Source organism: Anneissia japonica, unplaced genomic scaffold, assembly GCF_011630105.1.
Source record: "Anneissia japonica isolate Jap-2015-1 unplaced genomic scaffold, ASM1163010v1 scaffold288284_len1145801_cov181, whole genome shotgun sequence".
NCBI classification, from domain to species: Eukaryota; Metazoa; Echinodermata; class Crinoidea; order Comatulida; family Comatulidae; genus Anneissia; species Anneissia japonica.
The window spans coordinates 868,310-881,008 of record NW_022712730.1 but is presented as its reverse complement, the minus strand read 5'-3'; the positions used below and the strand labels follow the sequence as shown (position 1 = coordinate 881,008).

General features: G+C 33.6%; 1 long non-coding RNA gene across 1 annotated transcript; it reads left to right on the top strand.

Annotated features, from left to right (window-relative positions):
* The first annotated feature begins 5,087 nt into the window (after positions 1 to 5,087).
* Positions 5,088 to 11,868, top strand: LOC117108168. Its single transcript, XR_004445338.1, has 3 exons — positions 5,088 to 5,480; positions 8,414 to 8,497; positions 9,475 to 11,868. It is a non-coding gene; the product is annotated as an uncharacterized LOC117108168 (long non-coding RNA).
* The last annotated feature ends 831 nt before the right edge of the window (positions 11,869 to 12,699 follow it).

The window sequence follows — 12,699 nt, the reverse complement described above, 5'->3', positions numbered from 1 at the left end:
CTATTATAAGAATTCCTCAGGCTATCAGCATTATTATTAACAATATTATTAAACAGAAATTGCCAAAGTTGATATAGAGTGTTCATTGGTATAAAGAAAAGAAAAGCGGTAGTAATATTCTTGTTTGGGTTTTCTCTAGCCTGGGTCCAGGCCCTAATTTTGGGGTGATCACTCTTTTTTGCGCTTAGTGCACACCATACCTAATTTAATTGGCATCCCATACTCGATTTCTTCTTTTTTTTTGGTTTAGGATCTTTATTCTGTCTCTAAATTAACTTTCTCGTTAGTGGTGCTGTCCAGAATGAGAAAAAAGAAATAATAAGGGACTTGGGGTAAGTCTAGGTTATCTCCTGCTGAGGGAGACTTGCTGTGCCTCTCCGTGTCTCGCACCACCTCCCCTGGCTTCATAGAAAGGTAATGGGCCCTATATTTTCCAGCTGTTGCTCTTGCCTTGGTGTTGCTTTAACAATTTTCTGAGTTTTGCAGTTTCCAGTGATTGACAAGGAATATTCATCATTTCTTTGCCTTGTGCTGACGACACCTGGTCAGGTGAAATATGCAAATGAGTCAACTGTAGCAAACAACCTGTAATAAAAAAATGGTATTATTAGATTTAACCAACAAATATAACGACTTGTATTAATTTAAGTGTTTTAAAAATAAGTGCAAAATAACATTTGTATTTATCAAATACTAAATATATGTTGGTGGCACTGTTTCAAAATAAACCCGATAAAATGGTCTATAAAACATCCCAAGACACTCCTTATAAATGTAGACCTTTTTTTCAGTTGCCATGCATCAAGGACTAGTGCTGTCCTACTACACATGAACAGGAATTTGAGTTTGTAGTTGAATCGGAATTTAATTTCTAACAAAGCTTCAGTGTCCCAGTTGTTTAAGATGTCTGCATAGACATCTTAATCTACTGGGACACTGATGTCTGCATAGACAGCAGAAGGCTCTGTGTTCGAATCCCGATTGGGGCAACTTTTAATATATATACACATAATATTTACATCCGTTTATCTGTTATGTGCATCCATATATTTTTTTGAAAATCCATCATTATAACTAATGATATAAAATACTTTACCTATACAGTATTACAAATTCTTGTCTTAAATAATACCTTTTTAAAAAATATATTTCTGGATATTATACTTTGTTGATGATATTTTATACTTATTTTGAACATGAATTTTGTTAATGAGACCTAGAAAATTCTAGTCAGATGAGTTACATCTGTTGTGTAGCTTCTCTAGTTACCTTTTATTGCTGATTCCTATAGTTTGATAGCTTTTCACTGGATTCTCTGGCAAAAAAACATATAAAAGGTCATCAAAGGTCAAATAAATATAGCGTTACTACATTCAACAGTATAGTTTATTCGTCATAAAATTATTTGCAAACGACAACATGCATATGAAGACATTGCTTTTTAGTTGGGGTGCTTATTTTCTAATACTACAATGACAGGTTCAATCCATGGTAAATTCACATGTTTTTTTTCATCTGAGAATATTTCATGCAGGGAATAAGATATTAGTTACTGGAACTGAGAGGTCAAATGATTTTAGAAGTGTGCTGCTCTTGTATAAATATAATTGTTTTTTGTCCTTTTCACATTTAATATGATTCTGAAGATCAGGCCTATATTTTTTAAAGAAGTATTTGAGTATTCTAGTATATCTTTCTATTCTCAGTCCAGTGTTAAATTCTTTTTAAATTTTAAAGAATGTATTTATATATATTTTCTGTTGGTGGTGGTAGGGATAAACAAACTTTAGGGAAATCCATCATTAAGTGATATTATGGAGTTTCTTTTCATTGTAGGGATAATTTTGATATCTAAATTTAATTTTGGATGGGAACACAGGGACAGGATTGAGATAAGGGAGAGTGTATATGGATAATGGGATAGCATAGGAATGTTGTACAATGAAGAGAGGATGAGGATAATGCCTGTGAGGGGTTGGGGATAAAGAATTGAAAATGTACATGATGCAGGGGGATAGGGATAAATTGAGGAGGTGGAAATAATGACAGGGAGAATAATTGAAGGGGGAAGTATTATATTGGGAAGGGATAGAGAGCATAACTTGGGTAATTATTCATGTACCATAATTGTATTTATTGCATCAAAATGCTATAGACTCTGCTAATATTTAATGGATGAGAATAATGCCTGTGAGAGATTGGGAATAAAAAATTGAATATGTACATTATGCAAGGGTTTAAGTATAAATTGAGGAGGGGTAATAATGGCAAGGAATTAATGGAAGGGGGAGATAATAATGGAAAGGGATAGAGAGCAAAACTAGAGTAATTATTCATGTACCATTATTATAAATGTGTATTGCAGCAAAATGCTAGTATATTATTCAATGATTGGGGATAATACCTATGAGGGGTAGAAGATGCAGGGGAATAAGAATAAATTGAGGAGGGGGAATCATGGGAGGAAAATTAATCGAAGGGAAGGTAATAATGCAAAGGGATAGAGAGCAAAACTAGAGTAATTATTCATGTACCATAATTATATTTCAATGTGTATTGCAGCAAAATGCTAATACTCTACTATATCTAATGACCTTGTTTATATTAATCATTTTTAAGTGAATTCAGACCAGATCATAAATTAAAGTACATTGAACTGTATGAATATTACACACGATAATCATCTCCTTGAGAAATATTTAATTAGATTTGGATTTTACACCTTCTGAATAAAATTCTTAATTTTTGCATTATAATTAACATTAATGCACGTAAAGGTAATTATGTATTCTAATACGTTATTTTATTACTTTAGAATTTTTTTAGTTTTTCCCAATACTTATGAGAAATAAGCAGTACAAAAAAAGGGAATGTCTCACACATACTAATGAATAGTGATTACTATTATTTTTTGTTTTTAGTGTTGTTTTTATTGTCAATATTGTCTATAGTGTGTATATCCAAATGAAGGACACAACATTTTCAGAATAGTTAAGTGAGTAGCACTTATTTCTATACATAAAATTAATATGCATTAAAATTTTTTAATTTAGTGGAAAAACGGTGAGGGCACATGCCCTTACTGGATTCGTGCCTGTGTATATGATATTAAAGGTATTATTACCAATGCCGACTGTATTTCATACGTAGTTCTGAAAATCATAAATATGAATATCAAACCGAAAGCACCAATTATCATAACCCATCATTACTGTCATTAAAAAGTGATAACAGATCATATTCCAATATAATGTTGTATAATTCATGACAGTCATATTATTGTGGTGTCTTATTGGCTCTCTGCTTCTCATGGTTTTCATCAAATATTTGTGTCAACAGTTTTTACCACTCTATATATAGTGTATTATTATCATCATTATTATTAGAAAAATATTTTATGATAAACATATCGAATGAGGTTTTGCCTATAAGCAGTGGCTGCACCAGAAATTTTCCAACAAGGGGTCTAATGTCCCTGAAGGTAGGTCCACGTTTCCTGATAGATCCCAATTCACCCCTGCCTCACTGTGTTTACAGCAGTTGTTGAGAATAGGTGCCTCATAAAAGGGCAGAAACAGCACATTCAGAGTATTATACAGCGGTCTTCCCTAAAGAAATAACTGGCTTCTATTATTATTGTTATTATTATTGTTGTTGTTGTTGTTGTTGTTGTTGTTGTTGTTGTTGTTATTATATTATGTAATGTATAAATGTGTACTGCATTTCATAAATGTCAGCAGGCCTTTAGGTTCTTATGAATATTTAAATTATTCAAATTATTATTGTTGTTGTTGTTGTTGTTGTTGTTGTTGTTGTTGTTATGTAATGTATAAATGTGTACTGCATTTCATAAATGTCAGCAGGCCTTTAGGTTCTTATGAATATTTAAATTATTCAAATATGAATGTTAAAAACACAAAGAGTATGAGGCTGCAATTACTGCAGTTGCCATAATTATAGTCATTAAAAATAGATAACAGTTCATATTACAATATAATGTTCAATATTTATAACAACCGTAGCTTTATGGTCTGTCATAATTTTCTTTCAAAATATTTTGCCACTTCCTAGGCTTCCTACTCTATATTATTTTAATATTTTGTTTTTTTTATTAATTTTTATTCATACAGCTGTTCTTTATTTCTTGCTCCTCTCAACTTTGGAATAACTACATGGCTCCATAAAAGAACCACAGTTTATTAGAATCATTTAAGTCCTTATTAGCTTCATATTGGTCATTGTTAGTTTATTGTTGATTTTGCTGTTGGATTTCTGTGCCCTACTTTACTTCTTGACCAGTTTTTTTTTTTATTTTTTTTTTTTTAACCATATATATATATATATAGATGGGTGACCCAGTACCCAGCATGTCCTAGAAGGTCGGCTGATATTCAGGGGCCCTCTCTTTTAAAGAAATGAAATAATGTGATGCTTTTATCAGCGGAGTCTCTATTTATGACCATAAAACCATACTTTGGTTTGGGTGCTAGCTTGGTGTTTATTGTTTTGTTTTTTTGGTTTTGTTTTTTGTTTTTTTTCCCGGCTTTTTTCTTTGTGTTCTTGACTTTAATATTGTCTAGCGCATAGAGACCGCGTTTATTTGCGCTATATAAATCCATCTATTATTATTATTTTCATTATGAGGCCTTGGACATGGAGTTGTTTTTAGTTGTGAGAAAAAGTCCTGCTGTTAAAGGAATTGAACCCAGGACCCTGGTTAGAAGACAAGCATATTAACCACTAAGCTATTCAACTCCACAGTCCTCTCCACTTCAGTTCTATAAAGCAGGGCGGGTAGTCGCTGCACTTGACAGTCGTCAGACCTGATTCTATGGAGAACGCAGCGCCACGACACGTACGCAACAGATTGTTTTTTATTATGGACTATTCATACTACCACCAATACTCAGCAGATGGCATTTCTGAGCCTCACATGAAGTGGAGTTGGATTCGTCAGCCGACGGTCGTATGACCGTCGTTCAGCACCGTGTGTGCCCAGCTTATTATCCAGGCTGAAGTAAATTTTATCGTTGAAATTTTTCCAGTTATAATAGTGTTGTTGCTGTTAACATTTCATTACTGTTCTTATTCTAAGTACTGTTTCCTTTGTTGTACATTGTAATCAAAGTTGTTTTTTTGTAAATCAGATCTCCAAAATTTTGGCAATTTGTGCGTAAAGATTTTGAATGCTAAATACATCACTGTTGTATGTATGCAAAAGTATTCTGTTTACTGTACCTGGATTATGTAATACATTTCTTATAGCTTAAAATGTGCATTATATTATTATCATTACAGCTGTTGAAGATGACGCAGTACAAGTATGTGCAAATGTGTATTCATCCCCTGCCATCCCCCGGGACTACTTTTAGTCGTACAATGAGCAAAGACCAATAAATTCTGATTAAGAGCATCTTTGTCGAACAAGGTACCTTAATTCTGAGAGATGAAAAACAATGGCGGCTCACGGTGTAGTCAAGGTAAAATGACATGCTGATTTGTGAATAATTAAATTGTTGCTCAGAAGTGATTTCATTAATAGTGCGGTCATATCATTTTTTTTATGAAATTGAATGTTATGAGCACAAAGTTTAATAACATTGATAAACATGTGGTAGGATATTAAAACTATTATTAATTTGTGTCAGCACAGCTGTTCCACATTTTATGTGTGTTATAAAAATGTATACGCAACCAATCATACTTAACACTATTTCAAGGCTTGAAATAATGGTTTTTTTAAAGGGAAGATATATATATATATATAGGAAGGGAATCATTGCCCAGTCTGGTGTAGCCTCATAATTATCAACAACTTTTGAGCATTTCAGAGTGAAAATACTAAATTGGTTATTCAATGTCTTTGAACCAGGGGCGGATCCAGAGATGTCCAAAGGGGTGGTCGAAAGTGGGGGGCCGAAATTTGGGCCGATCGAGACAACAATGCCCTAGGGGGTCCGGGGGCATGCCCCCACGAAATTTTTGCGTTGTAGACGCCAGAAAATAACATTTGAGGCGTTGTGGGCTATCATTTCTTTCTTTTTTTTTTTTTTTACGTCCCAAAAGGGGGGGGGGCCAGGGCCGGGCTGGCCTCCCCCCTAAATCCGCCCCTGTGAACAATTGCTTAATCAACATTGATGTATAATTTAGAAGAAGCATGGAAAGGTAGCAAATGCCATAAGTTTTATACCTAAAGGAAGATGATGTTCTTTATCGTGGGAATCCAGGGGCTGTAGCTTTTCTTGCAATTTATCTATTTTTTATCTAAATTATTTCACATTTGGTTAGACAGTTTTTGGCTGATGCGGGGAGGGGGGGTTGGGGGCGTGGAATGCATCTTTCTCCACCCCTGAATCCACTAATGGTAGGATGAGAAATATATCAACAAAGATGCAATCTGTACTTCTGGTCACATGCACACGTACCAAACGTAGCTTTCATTGCTTCTAATCTGTCCAGTGATAGCACATGTCCAGCTTTTGCACTGCTCGGTTTTAACCTAGTCTTTTTTTTAGGGCACAATTTATTCAGCTAATACTAATCTAACCATGCACAGCTTTCAAAACTTATCCACAAAGACTGTTTCCCATGCTGTTCCTATTAGATTTAATAATCATTAAACTAAACAGTATCTTTTTGGCCAATTAGCTCACCTGCCGTCATGAAAAATGAAAATGTCAGGACAAAAAATAAAAGTTTTCTTTATTTTTATTACGCTTTGCCGCTGCTTTTAAATCTCCAAAAATAAGATATGTATATTTTTTTAATTTATAAATTTAAATCTTTTAACACTGTTAACATTCAGCAATGAAAATCTATTTTTATTTTTTAATCCGTCTCGATATTTTTAGCAAAACTATCTGCTAAACAAAATAAAAAAAAAATTACAGTATTGGCTTTTCCCAGCAGTACTGGGGAAAGCCATTGTTTTTGTTCTGATTTTTTTTTTTCTTTTTTCTTGCATATATTTTATCTTTTTGCACTGTTTTTTTTCTGGCCGTCACTTTGGTCACTTCCCATGCTTAGAATTTTTCCATGCTTTGCCAAATACCAAGGATGTGAAACCTAATATTTAGTGTCAAACTATGGTGGGGTGTATGTGTGAGGACCAATTAAAGTGATTTAAGGTCAAACAGTCTACACGTATATTTTAAAAACCAGTCAGTTGTTCTGAATGAAACTTACGGGGAAAGTTTAATCAAGTTACAAGGAAGAAATTTTTATGCGTTAATAGTGACAATCCAGTGTATAATTTAAACCTTGTATAACAGTTTGTCAAAGGTCAAGTAAAGGGTTTAAATTTTTGTGACGATACAGAGTAGGGTGTACATATTTCGAAAACGGATCAACTTATGTGTGGAGAAATAAATTAAACAAACAAACAAACAAACAAATCTGAATGAAACATTCGGAAAAATGTAACCATGTGACAAGGAAGATAGTATTATGTGTTGGCGACGAATCAGTCAATGGTGTACTTTAGAGGGCCAGTTAAATTTTTGAGATCCCAGACGTGAATATCTATAAAAAGTTTTCAATGGGTGTAAACGTAACTTTTTATAATAGTTTGTAAATGTCCAGTAAAGAAATGACTGAATTTTTGTGATGATCCGGCATTTTTTCCCCCACTTCATTTTTTTCCACTTCATTAAAATTATATTGGTTTTCCGTGTTTTGACTTTATACAAACGACTTTTGCAATTTCAACTTCATTTCGCAATAAAGCAATGAGGAAAAGCCCTATGTTCTGTTGTTCAAACATACATAGTAAGTCTAGTTTTTATTTTTTCCGCCCTCCTTTGACAGTCTTTAAAAAGTTAAGTTTTTAAAACAAGATATAAAAAAGTGTCACCTAAGGTGTAAAATATGGACTGAGAAAAATATAAAATTTCAGTCCACAAAATACATTTAATAAATATACTAACAAATCAAAGTGAAAGGGTCTCTGTTGGTGGTTTGTTCTTTTTCAAATTCCTTTCAACCAGGGTGAACAATTATTTAGGTAGCTATTTTAAAATACATTTAATTAATGTAATAACAAATCAAAATGAAATAGTGTCAGTTGGAAGCTTTGTTCTTTCTTAATTCCTGTCAACAGAGGATCGAAATGTTATTTGGGTAGATATTTTACAGGCTGTGTTGTGGGAATAGGGATAGGGTAGAATATTGATTCAGTCTTGTCAGCTTGGAATAAAGAACTACGTTTAAAGATGATTAAGACATTTATGGTCAATTGAAATACAAGGTGATAAAACCATAAAAACTGGGATAAATGCCCTGAGGTCTGAAACACTTTGTTTAACGGTGTGAAAGTAAAGATGAGTTATGGGCACATTTAGCATTAGGCTTGGTGGAGGGCTGTCTGGTAGTGTTAGTTCTACAAAATAATACCTTGTTTGTTGTACACCTCCAGAAATGGTGATATATGGACAAGATACTAGGCCAGGTCGATCGTGCACATCGTAAATCCTGTTTGTAGTCAACTCAAATTATTTGGGTGAGTAAATTTACATTTTTTCCAATTACGTCATTAAGTGCTCTGTTGAATGTGGTGTTGTTTTGCTGAACGTTAACATAAAACAATTTCAAAACAAAGTTGATGAATTTTGACAGAAAATATGATCTTATTCTTACATTAGGATCAAAATCAGTGCTATGAAACTTTTATTATTATTATTTTTACCCAATCTTAAATGGTTTCTCCCAATTTTGGTTATCCCTTGGGCTTTGACTGTAAAAGTACAAGAGGTCTTTCTGTACCATACAGAGAGCAGAAGAGAATGAAACTGTGTATATTGATGAATTATGAAGCCCTTTTCCTGACAAGAGGCCTTTAAGATACAGTATACTTCACATGCATGGATGATAGATTATTGTCATATTCATACTTGTACAATGATATTCTTTAGAAGAAATGTGATATTTATTTTTGGGGAAATAAACCCAACATTTGAGATGTCGATGCCTGAAAACATTGAAAGGAATAATTTTATGATTTCCACAGTCAATATACCCTGAATTTTATAGATTTGTTGATAGTTTTTATAATCTAGTAAGAATATGTGAGGAAACTTAATAGTGTGCCTACACCAGTGGCTGATACAAGGTGGGGGGGGGGGGTGGCCAGCTGACCTGGGCCCCCTAAAGTTTATAAAATTGAAAAAATTTACTATTGGCAAAGTTTGGAGTAAAAGTGTTAGGACTTCTCTGTACTAAAGTATACAATACTCAGCCACATTCTTATGCTAATAGTAACATTTAACTACAATAACGACAATGGTTTTTGGATAGCAAGCCTACTATAATACTACTACTATATTACTGTACTTGTCAAGTATATACACCTCAGTAGGTTCCCCATTTTAGAGAAACAATATGAAAGGTGAAAAGTTGATGAATTTTTAAAGTTGTTTTTAAATTTCCACTTTATTTTTATATATTATTAATTTTACTATGTTTTTTCATTCTTTTTAGTTGGTCATGAAAATTAAATGTTATTGTGAACATTAAGAAAAGGTCAAAAGGACACTTTTTAACCGACCTATTTCAAAACCACATTGCAAAGCAATTATCGCTGGAACCATGCTATCAACACAGTAGTTCAGAACATAGATTGAGCAATGGCCTGTGGAGATGATAGTTTGTTTAACGGACATTGCTGCAAGTGCCGTCACATTGCTGGCGGTTCGCATTCAACGCTGCTAGTATCAAAAAGCCATTGCAGTGCTTGGCATTGAGCGCAGCTAATATGGAATAACTATACTCTCGGAGTCAACGCAGATCCTAAATCTCCATGCGAGTATCTAAAAAATTGACACAGTTTCCCGCACTTCCACCATCAAGCAAAAATCTAACAAGGAAAGTGGCCCATCTCCTGCTGAAACATGTTTGTTTCATTGGAGCCTCAGCGATGGCTATGGGTTGTTAAAAACGCAGACATACATGCCTGACATGGGCATCATTTATTGTGTTTTTAGTGTTTTAAAGTTTACTGTTTGTATTTAATTGTTATGTTCTGAATATATGTTAAGAACTTTATAAACAGATGCTCTTGATGTAGCTTCTCGCAACTTTGGATGCCTGTGGATGACGTCATGCGTGGCAAAAAGAGAATGGAGTGAAGATATTTAGGGTGCCTACTTCGCATCCTGTAAAGATTCTTTTTCTTGCAACTGAAAATAATTTTCCACGGCTACCATGCCTCGATTGCAACTTACTTAAAAAGCATCACATTTTTCCATTCTGTGAGATACCGACTTGTTATTGGATGTCAGAGAAATAGAGAAATTATGTTGTCATTGGATCACATTACTTGAGGTTCCAATAATATAGCTGTCGTGGGATAACGACTAGATTACTTGTGGTTCATCAGAGGTTTTGCCTTCTGTGCGGATACAAGAGTATTGGAGTGGTGTCACATTTCTCGCAATTCCCGGAGGAGATGTGCCATCGCATTGCTTACGATTCCCTAAGAATTACTCACATGGAATGATAACTGCAGCATATTACTCGCGGTTCATAGAGCGCTGGTAGAACTGTAGGTCTGCTGTACAAATACCTAGACAGATGTCCATTGATTCTTAGTACAACAGGCAGTTGTAACGTCCGCTATGTTACTCGCAGTTCACAGAGCACAGAAGATGCAGGACAGCTATCGCATTGACATCAAATCAATATAACTTCTTTCCAGCGCACTGGGTTTCTATGACGATGTTTACATGCGACCAGATTACAATGGTGATGGAATTATTTTCTTAATTAATTTGTTACAAATCATAAAATCAATTCGTTGAAGAAACATTTCGGGGTTGTAATCATTATTGCATTGATTGCAATGAAATTGATACTTGAATGGCCGGTTGCTGGAGGGCGGTAGCAAGAGAACAACAAGCCGGAGGGTCTAAATATAATTAAACAGTCTTGCAAAGATCATTATGAAGGTTTTGTTTTATTGATGCATTTATAATAATACTAATATTAATAATCATAATAATAATAGTAATTGTAATAACATTTATGACAATAGTATAGTAAAAATAAATATGATAGGCCAATTAATGCTACTGAAATAACTTCAACAAAAAAATATGCTTGTGTTTCAAGTAGTTCAGAAAATACAGTGGCATACAAAGCTGTGATATAGAATATGAAGAAAATAAATTTAAGTTTTTGAGAATAGGTAAATCAATTAACTATTTTTTTTTTACTTCATTGTATTAATCAAAAAATGTTTTTAAAAAAAATATGGCACAAAAATATGCAGTAAAGTAAAAATAGAGAAGGGACGGAACTACTATCTCAGGATCCATTAGCAGGGAAACGCCCTGTAAGAACTAAACTACTTTACACAGAACAAAAAAGAACATTTACTTGTCAAATTTCTTTATGAGATCCAAGAATTGTCAAGTATTTATTCAGTTATTGAATTTTATTAACAATAGCATTTTGTTTTCTAATGCATCTGTTTTTTCCGATGATATTCATAAAATCTGTTTTTGTCCTTGGGACCTGGTTCAACCTCTGTCAAACACCAAGATTTTTTATTTTTAAGTTACATAGTGGCAGATGTTATTGGTCCATCACTACTTGTACAGATTTCTACAGCTTCTGTACACCTGCAACAGCTTTTCTCACAGAATGCTTGTGAACAATTTACAAATTACGAGAGTGATCTGACATCCTATGGTGTCATTTGCAGTTTTTTTTTTCTTTTTTGTTTAATATTTGTAATTGTTTATTTGTAATCTCTTAGATCAAAGTTTATTTCTATTTGTATTCTATATACATATTTACATACATATTTATGCAAATAACAATAAATGGATTTAATATAATATGAACAAATGAATAAACATGTGATCGAAGAAACTAATGATATTTATGATGTGCCTATATATGGTCATAGACTGGGTGGCTTTAATTAGTTCTTTGTGATTTGTGAGTCATGTAGGTAAATGCAATGACATAAAGAGTGGCAGGGGCGGGGTGTCACGGTGTATGTGTTGGGCTCATACTAAACAAATACTGAATGAGTGAAATGATGGATGGATGGAGCAAACAATGAACGAACAAGTGAATGAATGAATGAATAAAATAATAAATGAATGGATGAATAATGAAATAAATGGATGGATATATCAAATGAATTAAAATAACATAAACAAATAGATAAATGAATGAATGAATGAATGCATTGATAAATGAATAGATAGATTAATGAATGAATGAATAATTTAATACAATAAATTAATGAATTTATGAATATAAACAACCCCACTTCCTTAAGTATACTTGGCAAGCCAGTTGCTTTTGTATGAGAATGCAATTCGACTGAGGGGAGGACCGCAGGTTGTGACATTTTAAAAGTGTTTGTTTTCCATTCATAAGAAGCATCGATAATGATAGTAGTATCATCCATGTACAAAGATGCGGTACTGAATATATTTAGTTACTGATTAACATCAAGATTTTTGATAGCAGTACGCATTAGCGATAATGGCTATTTTCATCCACTCACATGAAGTGGCGACTAGCTGAAGAGGGTTAAGATGGAACCACAACACAGTGCATAAATTCATATGACGAAAACCTCATCATATTGCGGTCCGGAGGGCATTAATCTAATGTGATTAATGCATAAGATACAGCGCGTTCTTGTTAGCGTCCCAACGGGTGACGATGCAGCTGTAATTCAACGAC